Here is a 16236-nt window from a genome sequence, read left to right on the forward strand (position 1 = left end):
TATGAAGTTAAAACCGGGTACTATGAGCCCTCACCAGATTATTGGTTATTATATAGGTTTTTTCTTCTCTGTAGATAGTGGTTAATTTGATGTCCTTTGTTGGGGGACAATCCATGAAGACTTCCATTCTGCCATCTTGTTCCAACTCTCTGAACTGTTCATTAAAACTTTCTAATGTGTCATTTGAGGTCTAAGACTACTTAAACATGAAGAAAGACAAGCTGGATTGTTGCACCTGGAACCAGAATCTTATAGCATCTATGATCTTTACATGAAGTGCATTTCTCAGTATATAATTTAAAAGAAAAGCAGGTTTTTGAGAATCATCCTAAGCCATGTGTGTATTTTAAACCTGCTCTTTTTGGAAAATATCTGTACCTTTAGATAATTAGAGGTGGTTATAGGTTGTATCTTTCTTCTATTGTATTCCTGTTAGGTAGTTTGTAACAGAGCAAGTTTCATCATTCATGTAGAAATTATTTCACATAAGCAAACTTTTTTATTTTTCATTTTTAACAAGCAGGCAGAGTCTTTCCTGTAACTTTAGTGAACTTGTATCCCTGCTTACACAAAAGATGTCTGAAGGTAAATGAAATTTCGTAATAAGAAGATAAGCCAATTTCTCAGTCATGTTGGGAAACAGAATAGGAAGACATAAAGTGATACTCTTAATCTCCAGTCACTTTCTTAGGTTCAAATCCAGCTATAGTCCCCTGATGCACCTTGACCATGGGTGCATCATCAAATTGCAAAAATTTTCTCCCATTCTGTAGGTTGCCTGTTGACTCTGAAGATAGTTTCTTTTGCTGTGCAGAAGCTCTTTAGTTTAATTAGATCCCATTTGTCAATTTTGGCTTTTGTTGCCATTGCTTTGGTGTTTTAGTCATGAAGTCTTTGCCCATGCCTATGTTCTCAATGGTATTACCTAGGTTTTCTTCTAGGGTTTTTATGGTTTTATGTTGTATGTTTAAGTCTTTAATCCATCTTGAGTTAATTTTTGTATAAGGTGCAAGGAAGTGGTCCAGTTTCAGTTTCAGTTTTCTGCATATGGCCAGCCACTTTTCCCAACACTATTTATTAAATAGGGAATCCTTTCCCCAGTTCTTGTTTTTGTCGGGTTTGTCAAAGACCAGATGGTTGTAGATGTGTGGTGTTATTTCTGAGGTTTCTGTTTTGCTCCATTGGTCTATATATCTGTTTTCGTACCACTATCATGCTGTTTTGGTTACTGTAGCCTTGTAATATAGTTTGAAGTCAGGTAGGGTGATGCCTACAGCTTTTTTCTTTTTGCTTCAGATTGTCTTGGCAATATGGGCTCTTTTTTGGATCCATATGAAATTAAAAGTAGTTTTTTCTAATTCTGTGAAAAAAGTCAATGGTAGATTGATGGGGAAAGTATTGAATCTATAAATCACTTTGGGCAATATGGTCATTTTCACGATATTAATTCTTCCTATCCATGAGCATGGAATATTTTTCCATTTGTTTGTGTCCTCGCTTATTTCCTTGAGCAGTGGTTTGTAGTTCTCCTTGAAGAGGTCCTTCACATTTCTTGTAGGTTGTATTCCTAGGTATATTATTCTCTGTGTAGCAATTGTGAGTGGGAGTTCATTCATGATTGAGATCTCTGTTTTGTCTATTATTGGTGTATAGGAATGCTTGTGATTTTTGCACATTGATTTTGTGTCCTGAAACTTTGCTGAAGTTGCTTATCATCTTAAGGAGATTTGGGGCTGAGATGATGGGGTTTTCTCAATATACAATCATGACATCTGCGAACAGAGATAATTTGACTTCTTCTCTTCATATTTGAATACACTTTACTTTTTTCTCTTGCCTGGTTGCCCTGGCCAGAATTTCCAAAACTATGTCTAATAGGAGTGGTGAGAGAGGACATCCTTGTCTGTTTTGGTTTTCAAAGGGAATGCTTCCAGCTTTTGCCATATCAGTATGATATTGGCTGTGGGTTTGTCATAAATAGCTCTTATTATTTCCAGATACGTTCCATCACTACCTAGCTGATTGAGAGATTTTAGCATGAAGGGGTGTTGAATTTTATTGAAGGCCTTTTCTGCATCTATTGAGATAATATGTGGTTTTGTCATTGGTTCTGTTTATGTGATAAATTATGTTTATTGATTTGCATATGCTGAACCAGTCTTGCATCCCACGTATAAAACCGATTTGATCATGGTGTATAAACTTTTGGATGTGCTGCTGGATTTGGTTTGCCTGTATTTTATTGAGGATTTTCGCATCTATGTTCATCAGGGATATTGGTCTGAAATTTTCTTTTTTTGTTGTGTCTCTGCCAGGTTTGAGTATCACGATGATGCTGGCCTTACAAAATGAGATAGGGAGGAGTCCCTCTTATTCTATTGTTGGGATAGTTTCAGAAGTAATAGTGTCAGCTCCTTTTTGTACCTCTGGTAGAATTCGGGTGTGAATCCTCTTGGTTCTGGGCTTTTTTTGGTTTATAGGCTATTAATTACTGCCTGAATTTCAGAACTTGTTATTGTTCTATTCCGGGATTCGACTTCTTCCTCGTTTAGTCTTGGAGGGTGTTTGTGTCCAGGAATTTATTCATTTGTTCTAGATGTTCTAGTTTATTTGTGTAGAGGTGTTTATAGTATTCTCTGGTGGTAGTTTGTATTTCTGTGGAATCAATTGTGACATCCCCTTTATCATTTTATATTTCATCTATTTTATTCTTCTCTATTTTTTCTTTATTAGTCTAGCTAGCAGTTTATCTATTTTGTTAATGTTTTCAAAAAAACAGCTCCTGGATTCATTGATTTTTGAAGGGGTTTTGTGTCTCTATCTCTTTCAGTTCTGCTCTGATCTTAGTTGTTTCTTGTCTTCTGCTAGCTTTTGAATTTGCTCTTGCTTCTCTAGTTCTTTTAATTGTGATGTTAAGGTGAAGCTTTTAGATCTTTCCCTCTTTATCCTGTGGGTATTTAGTGGCATAAATTTTTCTGTACACACTGCTTTAGCTGTGTCCCAGAGATTCTGGTATGTTGTATCTTTGTTCTCATTGGTTTAAAAAAACTCCTTTATTTCTGCCTTAATTTTGTTATTTACCAGTAGTCATTCAGGAGCAGGTTGTTCAGTTTCCATGTAGTTGTGTGGTTTTGAGTGAGTTTTTTAAACCTGAGTTCTAATTTGATTGTACTGTGGTCTGAGAAACTGTTTGTTATGATTTTGTCCAGAGCTGAGTTCAAATCCTGAATATGCTTGTTAATTTTCTGTCTCATTGATCTGTCTAATATTGACAGTGGGGTGTTAACGTCTTCCATTATTATTGTGTGGGAGTCTAAGTCTATTTGCAGTCCTTTAAGAACTTGCTTTATGAATCTGGGTGCTACAGTATTGAGTGCATTTATATTTAGGATAGGTAGCTCTTCTTGTTGGATTGATCCCTTTACCATTATGTAATGCCCTTGTCTTTTTTTATCTTTGTTAGTTTAAAGTCTGTTTTATCAGAGACTAGGATTGCAACCCCTGCTTTTTTTGTGTGCTTTGCATTTGCTTGGTAAATATTTCTCCATCCCTTTATTTCGAGCCTATGTATGTCTTTGCACATGACATGGGTCTCCTGAATACAGCACACCAATGGGTCTTGACTCTTTATCCAATTTGCTAGTCCGTGTCTTTTAATTGGGGCATTTAGCCCATTTACATTTAAGGTTAATATCATTATGTGTGAATTTGATCCTGTCCTTATGATGCTAGCTAGTTATTTTGTGCATTAGTTGATGCAGTTTCTTGATAGTGTCGATGGTCTTTACAATTTGGTATGTTTTTGCAGTGGCTGATACTGATTTTTCCTTTCCATATTTAGTGCTTCCTTTGGGAGCTCTTGTAAGGCATGCCTGGTGGTGACAAAATCTCTCAGCATTTGCTTTTCTATAAAGAATTTTATTTCTCCTTCACTTATGAAGCTTAGTTTGGCTGGATATGAGATTCTGGGTTGAAAGTTCTTTTCTTTAAGAAGGTTGAATATTGACCCCTCACTCACTTCTGGTCTGTAGGGTTCTGCAGAAACATCCACTTTTAGTCTGATGGGCTTTCCTTTGTGAGTAACCTGACCTTTCTCTCTGGCTGCCCTTAACATTTTTTCTTTCATTTAAACCTTGGTGAATATGATGATTATGTGTCTTGAGGTTGCTCTTATCAAGGAGTATCTTTGTGGTGTTCTCTGTATTACCTGAATTTGAATGTTGGCCTGTCTTGCTAAGCTGGGATGTTCTCCTGGATAATATCCTGAAGAGTGTTTTCCAACTTGCTTCTATTCTCCCTTTCACTTTCAGGTACACCTATTAAATGTAGGTTTGATCTTTTTGCATAGTCCCATATTTCTTAGAGGCTTTGTTCATTCCTTTTCAATCTAATCTTGTCTTCATGCTTTATTTTATTAAGTCAATCTTCAATCTCTGATATCCTTTCTTTCACTTGGTCAGTTTGGCTATTGATACTTGTGTATGCTTCACAAAGTTCTTGTGCTGTGTTTTTCAGCTCCATCACATCATTTATGTTCCTCTCTAAACTGGTTATTCTAGATGGCAATTCCTCTAACCATTTTTTCAGCATTCTTAGCTTCCTTGCATTGGGTTAGAACATGCTTCATTAGCTTGGAGGAGTTTGTTATTACCCACCTTTTGAAGCCTACTCTGTCAATTTGTCAAACTCATTCTCTGTCCAGTTTTGTTCCCTTGCTGGCGAGGAGTTGTGATCCTTTGGAGGAGAAGAGGCGTTCTGGTTTTTGGAGTTTTAGGCCTTTTTGAGCTTTTTTTGGTCATCTTTGTGGATTTATCTACCTTTGGTCTTTGATGCTGGTGACTTTTGAGTGGGGTTTTTGTGTGGACGTCCTTTTGTTGATGTTGATGCTATTGCTTTCTATTTGTTAGTTTTCCTTCTAACAGTCAGGCCCCCTCTGCTGCATGTCTGCAGGAGTTTGCCAGAGATCCACTCCAGATCCTGTTTGTCTGGGTATCACCAGTGGAGGCTGCAGAACAGTAATGATTGCTGCCGGTCTCTTCCTCTGGAAGCTGCATCCCAGCGGGGAAGCTGCCAGATGCCAGCTGGATCTTTCCTGTATGAGAAGTCTGTCAATTCCTGCTGGGAGTTGTCCACCTGATCAGGAGGCACATGGGTCAGTGACCCACTTGAGGAGGCAGACTCTCCATTAGCAGAGCTCGAGTGCTGTGTTGGGAGATCTGCTGCTCACCTCAGAGCTGGCAGGCAGAAATGTTTAAGTCTGCTGAAGCTGCACCCACAGCCACCCCTTCCCCCAGGTGCTCTTTTCCAGGGAGATGAGTTTTATCTGTAAGCCACTGACTGGGGCTGCTGCCTTTCTTTCAGACATTCCCTACCCTGAGAGGAGGAATCTAGAGAGGCTGTTTGGCTATAGCAGCTGGCTGGCAAGATGGCCAAATAGGAAGAGCTCTGGTCTGCAGCTCCCAGTAAGATCAATGCAGAAGGTGGGTGATTTTTGCATTTCCAACCGAGGTACCCAGCTCATCTTATTGTGACTGGTTAGGCAGTGGGTGCAGCCCAGGCAAGGCGAACTGAAGCAGGGTAGGGTGTCATCTCATCCCAGAAGCATAAAGCGTCAGGGAACTCCCTCCCCTAGCCAAGGGAAGCTCTGAGGGACTGTGCCATGAGGAGTATGCATTCTGTCCCAGATACTACTCTTTTCCCACAATCTTTGCAACTTGCAGATGAGGAGATTCTCTTGGGTGCCTACACCACCAGGGCTCTGGGTTTCAAGCACAAAACTGGGCAGCCATTTGGCAGACACTGATATAGCTGCAGGAATTTGTTTGTTTGTTTGTTTGTTGTTTTATCCATACTCCAGTGGCACCTGGAGCGCCAGTGAGACAGAATCATTCACTCCCCTGGAAAGGGGCTGAAGTCAGGGAGCCAAGTGGTCTAGCTCAATGGATCTCACCCCTGTGTAGCCCAGCAAGCTAAGATCCACTGGCTTGAAATTCTTGCTGCTAGCACAGCAGTGTGAAGTCTACCTGGGACACTGGAGCTTGGTGGAGGGAGGGGCATCCACCATTCCTTGGCTTGGGGCGGTTTTCCCCTCACAGTGTAAACAAAGCTGCAGGAAGTTCAGACTGGGTTGAACCCACTGCAGTGCAGCAAAAATAAATTTTTTACAATTAAAAAACACTGGTAGTAAGTGTAATTTTGGAAGAAATATGACTATCTAATATGTAATAATAAAACAGGAGAAGGAATAGAGGTTGATTACTTGGTAATCACAATAATTTTTGTTACTATTTTATTATTATTATTAAAATAATAAAATACAGTGTAGCTGTTTAATACTACAAAAAATTTCCAAAAACTATATTGATTTCGAAAGAAAATTGCCCACGGAATTACAGATGAATTAGAAGGATTCAATGGAGAGAAAACTGTTCATGGTAGAGAGTTACTATTAGATAACTTTTCCTGAGAATACAAAACAAATAGCACTGTGAGGGGTGAGGGGTGTTGTGTTAGCCTTGGAAGGGAAGAAAGTATTGTTCTTTATCTGATAACGTGTCAGGAAACAGGCAATAATACATATTATTTTAGGAACATTTTTAGATATATGGTTGGGAAATTGGCCAGTTTAATGCCATGCAGTCTCTGTTTAACTTAGGATGACATGATAATGTCATCACTTGAAATCATAGAAGATTCATATTGGGAAAATATGTTAAAATTTAGAATAATTTTTGTAGAAATGGAATATTTAGCTAACTCTGAGTGAGTATAGGAATTCATAGCTAGCTTCAGTGTTTTGGCTTAAGATTTTTAAAAATATTAAATGTGTTACAGAGAGGAGCCAAAAAATACGTTATATATAATCTTGTTGACACTATTCAGCAGACTGATAAAGTGCAACTACAGATTACCTTTTATGTGTAGGAAATGCACACGATAGGTGAGAAAATTATGCTATTTTTAAAACAAGGAAATCTTACAGCCAAAGTTGACACCTTTACATAATGAGTGGAAATTTTATGCACAATCATTTGGAGCTAATCGAGCCCATGAAGTCACATAGTCACATGAGATATGCTATGTCACAGTTTCAGTGCCTGGCAGACAGTTATGGAAACACAGGGATAGTGAATTTATGTTGACAGTAGCACTTGGGAATTAAGTGCTGAAATTCTACCACTTCATAATTGGATTCTAGCACCTCCTCTTAATCTCCTCTGGATAAAACATAGCACTACTAGCAAGTGGCATACTACAGTGTTACTTGGAGCTTTGTTAAGTAGCAAATTGCTGCTGACACTACTAGTATTTTTAGTACTTAGGGAAATGCAAAATAAAATTGGGATTAAAACAAATAGAGTTAACCTAAAATGTGGCAAAAAGAAAAAAATGTCATTCTAGTAGGAAACTATTAGTAACTAGACTTTGCTATTTTGTAGTAAATAATCTATTATGTTGAAAGCTATTTAATAATGGATTTTATATTGGAACTTTGTTGTTTTTATTGCTTCTGTAGTTTCAAATGAAACGTGAATAATAATAACTTTAGTTCTTTCAAATATTAGTAAAACAACCAAGAAGTACATATTAGTAACATATTTTAGAAATACCTTGCAAAAAGTCAAGATGTTAAAAAAAGATCAGGCTGCTTGCAGCTATGTCTTTCCAGTCATGGTCAGAACTACTTAAGGCTATAGAGCAAAAAGGAGCTAGCCTGTCTCTGTTTATTCATGATGCTTAAGGCTATTTGTTAAGCATAGAAGAGTGGCTCTAAACCTTTATTTTAGGTGGATGTTAGATGGGTTCACTAAGGATTATGGCCCTGAAGTCAAGTGTTGAGTGGCAGTACATACAGGGTGATAAAGAATTTAAACCCAGAGGGTATGATTATTTATTATTATTTGTAACATATTTAAACCATCTTGCCTCATGATTTGTGTGTCACTGATATACTCAACATTAAATTCTTAATGAGTTTTAGATGATGTTCTTTTGCTGAGTTATGATATTTACAATTTATTTTATAATATGTTGACATACAACAGGATTTGGGGGACAAATTTTAAAGTTCTACATAAAGTTCTTAACTTTATTTTTAATAGGATGCTTTACCCTAAATTTTAGTCAACCATTTATAATAACAGATGCTCAGAGATTCCCTAAGTGGCATTTATCAGCAACTCTTCTTCCAAAATATTTTCATATAGCTATGAAGAGAGGAAAGATGGCAGGTGTCATGGAAAGACACATCAACTGTGCTGTTGGTTCTTAGTTTATTGAGTGTCTTGAAATTAAAAAAGGTACAGCTGCTAGGTCATAACATCTATAAGGAAATTAAACAAATTTACGAGAGAAAAGCAAACAACCCCATTGAAAAGTGGATAAAGGACACGAACAAACACTTTTCAAAACAAAACATACATGTGGGCAACAAGCACATGAAAAGAAAAGCTGAACATCATTGACCATTACAGAAATGCAAGTCAGAACCACAATGAGATACCATCTCATACCAGTCAGAATAGATATTACTAAAAATAAAAAAAAAAAAAACAGATGCTGGAGAGGGAAACAAAAATGGAGCTGGAGGCCATTATCCTTAGCCAACTAACACAGGAACAGAAAAACACATAGCACATGTTCTCACTTATAAGTGGGAGCTAAATGATGAGAACTCATTAACAGAAAGAAGGAAACAACAGACACTGGGGTCGACCTCAGGGTGGAGAGTGGGATGAGGGAGAGGAGCAGAAAATATAACTATTGGGTACTGAGCTTCCTTAATACCTAGTTGATAAAATAATCTGTACAACAAACCCACATGACACTAGTTTACCTATACAAGAAACCTTCACATGTACCTAAAATAAAACCTAAAATAAAAAAAAAGAAAAAGAAAATAGCTATTGCCATACCTGTAAATAGATGATTAAAAGTGAAACTCTTCTTTGTGATAACCCACAATGGAAAATGAGCAAAGTATTATCCATATTTTGGCAAGTTTCAGAATCAATTCTCCATCAAATATCCTCCACTCCAACCCAACACAATAAAAAATAGAAGGCAAAAGACTTTGAAATGTAAAACTGGGACTCTTTCAGAGGTTCTTTATACATCTGGAGAGAAAGGAAAACATTTACAGAAGTTGGTTATAGTTAATTTATTTTACAATAGGACATCTTCATAAAAGTATGTATTTTTATTTAAATATATGGTAACTAAAGCCGTGATAATCTAAAAAAAATTTAAATGAACTTTTAAATAGATTATGTATATAATATACAGCAAGACAGAAACAAATATTTATAGTCCAAGAGAATGAATGTTGCTGAATTTCAGCTTGTTTTGGTAGTTCATCACATTATTGCAAAAATAGCAGCAATTATGTTAATAGCCCTCTTCATAACTGTAGTTGATAAATGACATCAATTTCATGGTGTCCAGACAAGAATTAAAATTTCTTTTTTGGGGCTCCATAATTCAGACCACTGTGAAATTCTGAAATTTTTGCCTATCTTCATATTGTTTTCTGACTCTTCCTGGGCATCTAGCTAGCTGTATCTGTGAAATATTGTGGAAAGCACTTTGTTCATGGCTTTTTATAATTGTTCAGTTCTTAGTTGAATTATCTTCTCCTCAAGGATGTCTTCCTATAATCACATGTCCAAAAATATCCCAGTTATTCTTTCTATATCTCTATAAAGATGAAGAGAAGTCCATCTATAAATTTTATGTTTATTCTCCTATAAATTACTTATTTTGCGCACTGAAGAATCCATTGATTTTTAAAATGTCTTTAAAGTCTGCATATTATGTATTTGCTATCGACCTGTTTATAAAAGTTGTTTTTTACATTTATATATTTTGGTTTTGTTTCTTTGTCTTTTTCGTATTAGGCAAATGTGCTGAAGTCCTAAGCTTTGAGGGAGGCACATCTCATACATGAGCATGAAAACTCATATATCACACTTATGAACCACAAAAGTACCTCATTTTTTAATTGTCTATTCATGTCAATGAGTTTATCTTTTGAAATTGATTTGATTATCAGGATCTATGAATGAAACTTCCGATTTTTTTTGTTTCACTTGCCCCTTCAAAATGCATTTTATCCACAATAGCAACAATCTCCTTTGAAAAAATAAGCAAATACCACCTAGTAGCACTCTTGTTCTCTTAGACTAAACTCCAACTCCACAGCATTTACTACAGAGCACTGTGTGATATGGTCCCCACCAACTTGTTGACAATATACTTTATTGCAATCAAGACACATGAACCTACTTTCTGATTATAAAAAATAGTAAGTTCATTTTTATGTTGGGAGATTTCCAATTGCACATTCCTTTGTCTAAAATTATTTTCTTCTACATATTTACATGACAAGCTGCCTCTCATAATTTAGTTTTAGCTGAAATAATTATATCTTCTTTTACGTCCTACCTGAAATCCTTTCCAAAGTAAAATGTGCCCCGTTTTGGGGAATGCTCTCTGTCAAAATCCTCTTTGTGTTTCACCATTACACAATCATATTTACCTGAATTCGCCATTGCCTATTTAGAAGGTGCACCTTGCTCTCCTTATTCCCTATTATATTCCCAGTAAAGGGAATATTGTATTAGAGGTCTCATTAAATATTTGGTGAATGCTGTTTCTTTCTTCTTGGATAACATGAATAAAAACACTAACTTTATTCTTAAATACAGATTTATGTAAGCTCACTTTATTTCACTAGAAATAATGTCAAGAAGGAGTAAAGTGTCATCATCATTCGTGGAAGACCCAGGAGTGACAAGCTAAAAATATAATGTTTTTTTGTGTAATTTTCAAAACAGCCCTATGATAAAGGCATTGCTATTTCATTTTAACAAAATTGGGTACATGATGCTGAGAGAAATTAAGTAAGTCTAAATTCAGAAATTGCCTCAAGCTCTATTTGAAAAATTGATGTTTGTTACACAATTCTAATTCTGTGTATGAAAAAGTCTGTATCATGCTTATTTTTAGTATTCTGTAACATATATAGCAAAATAGAGATTATAATAGTCATTGTTCATATATAATTTTGTGACAGCAGAAAGTATAATCAAATGTAAGAATATCAGTTCATAAGGGATATTTGTGTTTATCAATTTTAGAAGTAATATGATCTGCTTAGTCACAAGGTCATTATTAGAAAGTTAAATATTTTAAAGTGAAATCGTTGGTTGGCTAGAGCTACACAAAGCATGCTAATGACCTCTACTTATTTGAGAAGTTCAGTGACATAATACATAATACCCATTTATATTCTGCTAAAACCTTCTAGTTATTTAGTTGTACGAATACTGACATACTCTTAGTGGAGTAAAATTTTATAGTAAAAACAGCCACCACAATTAGTTTTCCAAAAAACTAGTTTACAAAAACTATTATATTTTATATAATGATCATGTTGACGATCTAACTTACAAGAACAATGCAAGAGTCTCACATATTTTTCAAACTCAAAAAGTACAAAAATGCACCTGTGAATAACAAGTGATGAATCAAAGACAAGTGGGGAAATAAAACAAACACACAAAAACAACAGCAAAGGGAAAAATAATTCGTTGTGGTTTTTGGGCTGATTTATTGGATACATTTATGAAGTACCATAAAATTATTGGACATATATAAAGTGTATTGTGGGTGATCAGATTTAAATGTATCTGCTGATGCGTTAGTTGAGTAATGCATTGTGCTTCAGAGATGTTTCTCCTAATTCTCTGTGGCACAGAGTCTGCTATTCCATTTATTGGAATAGAAAACTGACTTCTTGCAGCAAAAGACTAGTTGAGAAATGTAATTGCCTCAGTATCACTCAATAACATTTAATCTTACTAGGTTCCTAGAATTTCTAGGTTTGCTCCTTCATTTTTGGAAACTAGTCAGAACATCTTCCTGGAAGATTTTGTCCTGGAAGATTTTGTCCTGAAAGATAATTGTCATATCTCTTTTAAGAGCTCTCCTTTAGACTTTCTTCTGAAGAAAATTTCACGTTCTCTGTGCCAATGGGTTATTTTTTTTCTTTTTATCAGAACTTCCCCATTGTATGTTACACCTTATGTGGATATTTTTCTCTCCCTAAATTTTTGCAAAGCTCTAATTCAGACAGAAGTTCAATTCTGAAATGTGCATGTCTGGAGATACTTCTAATATTAACTGTAGAATTATGTACAATGAATGACTCTAATTCATTTAGTCACTCCATAAAAAATGATTGAGCATCTAATGTATGGCAAACACAGTGTGAAGGACTATGAATTCGAAAGTCACTTTTATTTGGGCCTGACTATCTTGGAGCTTCAGCTGGGAGGGGAAAGAAACTCTTGCAAGATAGTGTTTTATGTACTATGAGAGAAGTGTTTGGCATGTTCTGTTTAAATAACTCAAAGAGGACAACAAAATGTAAACAATGACTAAAAATTTAATTAACTTTATTTTTTCCTGGCTGATTACCAAATTATAAAGAAATACATCATAGCTAAGCCAATTAATTTATAATTTCAATATATTTGAAATGTCCTACAATGGTTTGTTATTCAGTAAAAGCTCATTAAATATTTCTTCAAATAAAGTATAATTATAAAGAAGATGACACTCATTTATTGATGCTGTAAATGTGAATGTTAGTTAATATAGCTAATTATGACTGAAGGTGAGTTATTGCTGCACCATCAGTTCTTAGCACCTCACCTCTCACTTACTGGAGTCTCAGAACTGGGAACAGAATTTGGGAAATTCTGACCCAGATTTTTTCTGGAATTTCCCTCAGACAAAATAATATAACACAATAAAACACACTATAACAAGCCTATTTAGTTTTTTGCTCTGTTTTTTTTTTAATTAGGAGTCAAAGTTGACAATTATATGATATTTCCATGTCTTATATGTAGGCAAAACAAATTAAGTTATTGATTAATAATCTGTAAGGTCTGGTTTTCTTTTAGCTCACCAATTTGATAGTTCAATCTGCGATCTGATTTTAGCTACTGCCTCCTTTTGAAATGGTCAGTTTTATTCTTTTAGGATCAGACTCAAACTGGGTATATGTATTAGGAACCCACAGAACGCTTCAGTGTTTTTTTTTTCTTCCTGTCTGGGAGAAGAGGGAGAAGAGAATAAGTAGTTGTGTTTGTTAGCATGTGGGTATAGTAAAAATAGCTTCCTTAAACTGGGAAGTAGAGAGGAATGGTGAGAGACCTCAGAAAGAGAGCATTGAGTCCAGGATAAAAGATTTGAAATGCTAGCTTTCCTGAGACTTTGAATTTAATTTGTGGCTACTGTACCTGATGGTAAACGCAGCCATATGGTAGAGGGTGACTGAAGAGAATGACCTGGGTTTGGACTGGGAAGCAGGAAGGCTGTTTTAGAAATAATCTTTATATATCTGCTACATTACCAAGAAGAAAATGGTAGATTATATTTACGAGAACATGTCTGTAGGTATTAAAGAAAAAAACAGCTTCAAAGCATCTGAATGTCAAGTTATGTAAAGGGAGGCATTACTGTTCTATTATATAATCGATCTTAGTGAAGAAACACTTATTTTTAAGAAACTGTATTCTTCAATAATGGGAATATATTAATTACAGTGTTTCAACATCTGCAGATCTCATATTTGAATATTTTGAAAGTACACATTCTTTATTAGCTAGGCTATTTATTTGGTTGCCTTAGTAAACAACAAACAACAGTGCCTTAATTAAGAGAAAACCCTCATTTTCTCAATTATACAAAAGTTTAAGCTAACAGGTGGCCCACAGGATAGGGCACCTGAACTACCAGAGGTCACACAGGTACACAGTTTCCTTTTACCTTCTTCCTTCATCATCTTCATCTGCAAGGCCAAGGCTGGTCCATTAGCACCCCTTCTCATACTAGTGATTAGGATGGGGAGGAGAAAAAAGCTTCCCCTGAAGGATGTAATTGAAAAATTTTACATATCATTTTCCCTCATATCTCATTGAGTAGCGCTAAATTACACATTAAGTCTTTCCTGCAAGAGGGGCTGTTTTTGCTAGCTAGGTAGCACTAAACACAGCATAATTTGTTCTTACCTTACTAAGTGAAAAGAAGAAAAATGAATATTGAGATAAAACTACACATCTCTATGCTACTTCCATGAAATTAGAAAAAAAAATGAGGCCTATGATATTATTTGGTATATTTTACCTCGTTAAACAAGACACAAAAATACATACTACTCTTCTAAGGAATGCAGTTTTAAAATTACTAAAAATTCCTTGTTTAAAAAAATCTGATATTTGTCAATGAATTTATTACTAAAGAATTATTAAACATATTATAATATTCCCATACTGCTATTAAAGTTATTTGTAGTTCAATTTTAAATATAATAAAAATAAATGGCAAAAATGTAGTTAGCTTGCCAAAAAGCATTTAAGATTCTGAGACAGAATGATACCTAGGATACTGATATGTAATCTCTTTATTTTTAGGTTATTTCAGAACACAAAACTCCCAACTATCTATGTAGCAAGTTATATGCATGAACTTATAAGGATTCAGACATTTTAAAAATATTATTTTTATAAAACTGACACAAATCTAAAGAAAAAGTAGTAACATACACTAAAAAATTAAAAGTAGCATGTTTATATATTTTCTTTTATCTTTTACACAGGAAGATATACAAATGTCACTTCCTTTTCACATTCAATAGAAAAGTGGCTAAAGGTAGTAAAAAATGTATCACCAAAGCATGAGAAAAAATACAATAAAAACAACTGTATTATTAGAAAGAAATTATTATAATATGATTATATATAAAAAAATTCTGGAATTTCTTATTGATCAGTTATGCTCCTAACCTGTACTTGATAGAGTAAATATAATTGCTTCATATTAGCAATATTTTTCAGTCTATCAACTAACACACTTGAAACATAAGCATTTTTCTCTAACATGTATATTTTAAAAACTGTTGTCTGATACTTTTCTTATACATACAGCTTAACATACACACATATATGCCACATGTATGGTTTGTATTATATAAAACATAATAAAATTAAATATATTACTTAACTGAAATTTCAATAGTATATCTTTAAATTATTTCATTCTTGCTTTCCAGATATATGGAGCACAGTTCTTTCTTATCGGAGAGATTGAAACAGAAGAAATGAGGACAAACACATTTTTGATTGATGTTGCTTTAAATTCAGGTTCTCCAACATAAATATTAATTGGCCTTGTTTAATTATTTCCAGACTGTTCTAGTTATCTTTAATATTATCCATGGGACTAATATGTCCAGATGATTTACCTCCTAATCTCACTACCTCTTTCATTAGTTCCAGCATTAGTTCCTCTTACTTCACAATCAGAAAATAAAATAAAAATGGATAAATTTATCTGTACATTCATTGTCATTTTACTCCAACTATAACAGATATTATTTCTCATGTGTTAAAAAGTTAATGTTGTTGATTAATCTTATTTCCCTTGCATTTTCAAAATTCCCTCTCAAATATCTGCATGACATCAGCATTAAAAAAAGATTCTTCAAAGCTTCAAAACAAAGTTAAGAATTTTGTTTTTAAGAAAGCATGCTTAGTTTTGCCTTTTATTATTTGCTTTCTTAACTTGTCCTAATTTTGCAATTTGTCCTAATATGTTCCAGTGAAGAAAGAAACATGTTCTAATAACATATTCTCAAAGTTCACAGTTAAAATTTTAAAATAATAATTATTGCCAGTCATAGAAGAGCCAATTATTTCAAATGCACACCCACAAGACAACTTTAAACATGTGTTTTCTCCACTTCAACTCACTTTTGCTCTTGAACACACTTTGTTTTGCCCCATATAAAAATAGAACCATTCTCCAATGCTCTCTAGTACATTGCATTACTTTTTTAAAACACATTAGTAGTACTTACACCTTTCTTTATTTTCTGCCTTTCCATCCACAATCAAATGTAAGTACCAAGAGAAAAAGAACTTGATGCATTTATTCCCTCAGCACACTCATCTCAAAAAGTTTCTTTTGCATGTAACTGCTTGATATTTATTTGCCAAATAAATGAATAAAAATAAATGAAGTTTATTCTTTTCCTCTGGTGAGGTAAATGATAGAGTTAAGTAATATTAAAATGAAAAAGGTTCTCAGCAATCATTTAGTCATATTGCCAATGCCATACGAGTAAATGCGTGATCAGGGAAGTCAAGGCAATTGCTAATATTTAAG

The 16236-nt window shown here is 34.5% G+C and overlaps 1 non-coding gene across 1 annotated transcript; it reads right to left on the reverse strand.

Annotated features, from left to right (window-relative positions):
- Positions 1–9885: 9885 nt before the first annotated feature.
- LOC112208873 (small nucleolar RNA U13) lies at positions 9886–9988 on the reverse strand. The gene has a single exon (XR_002943424.1). It is a non-coding gene; the product is annotated as a small nucleolar RNA U13 (small nucleolar RNA).
- Positions 9989–16236: the final 6248 nt, after the last annotated feature.

Source organism: Pan troglodytes, chromosome 2 (assembly GCF_028858775.2).
Source record: "Pan troglodytes isolate AG18354 chromosome 2, NHGRI_mPanTro3-v2.0_pri, whole genome shotgun sequence".
Classification (NCBI taxonomy): Eukaryota; Metazoa; Chordata; class Mammalia; order Primates; family Hominidae; genus Pan; species Pan troglodytes.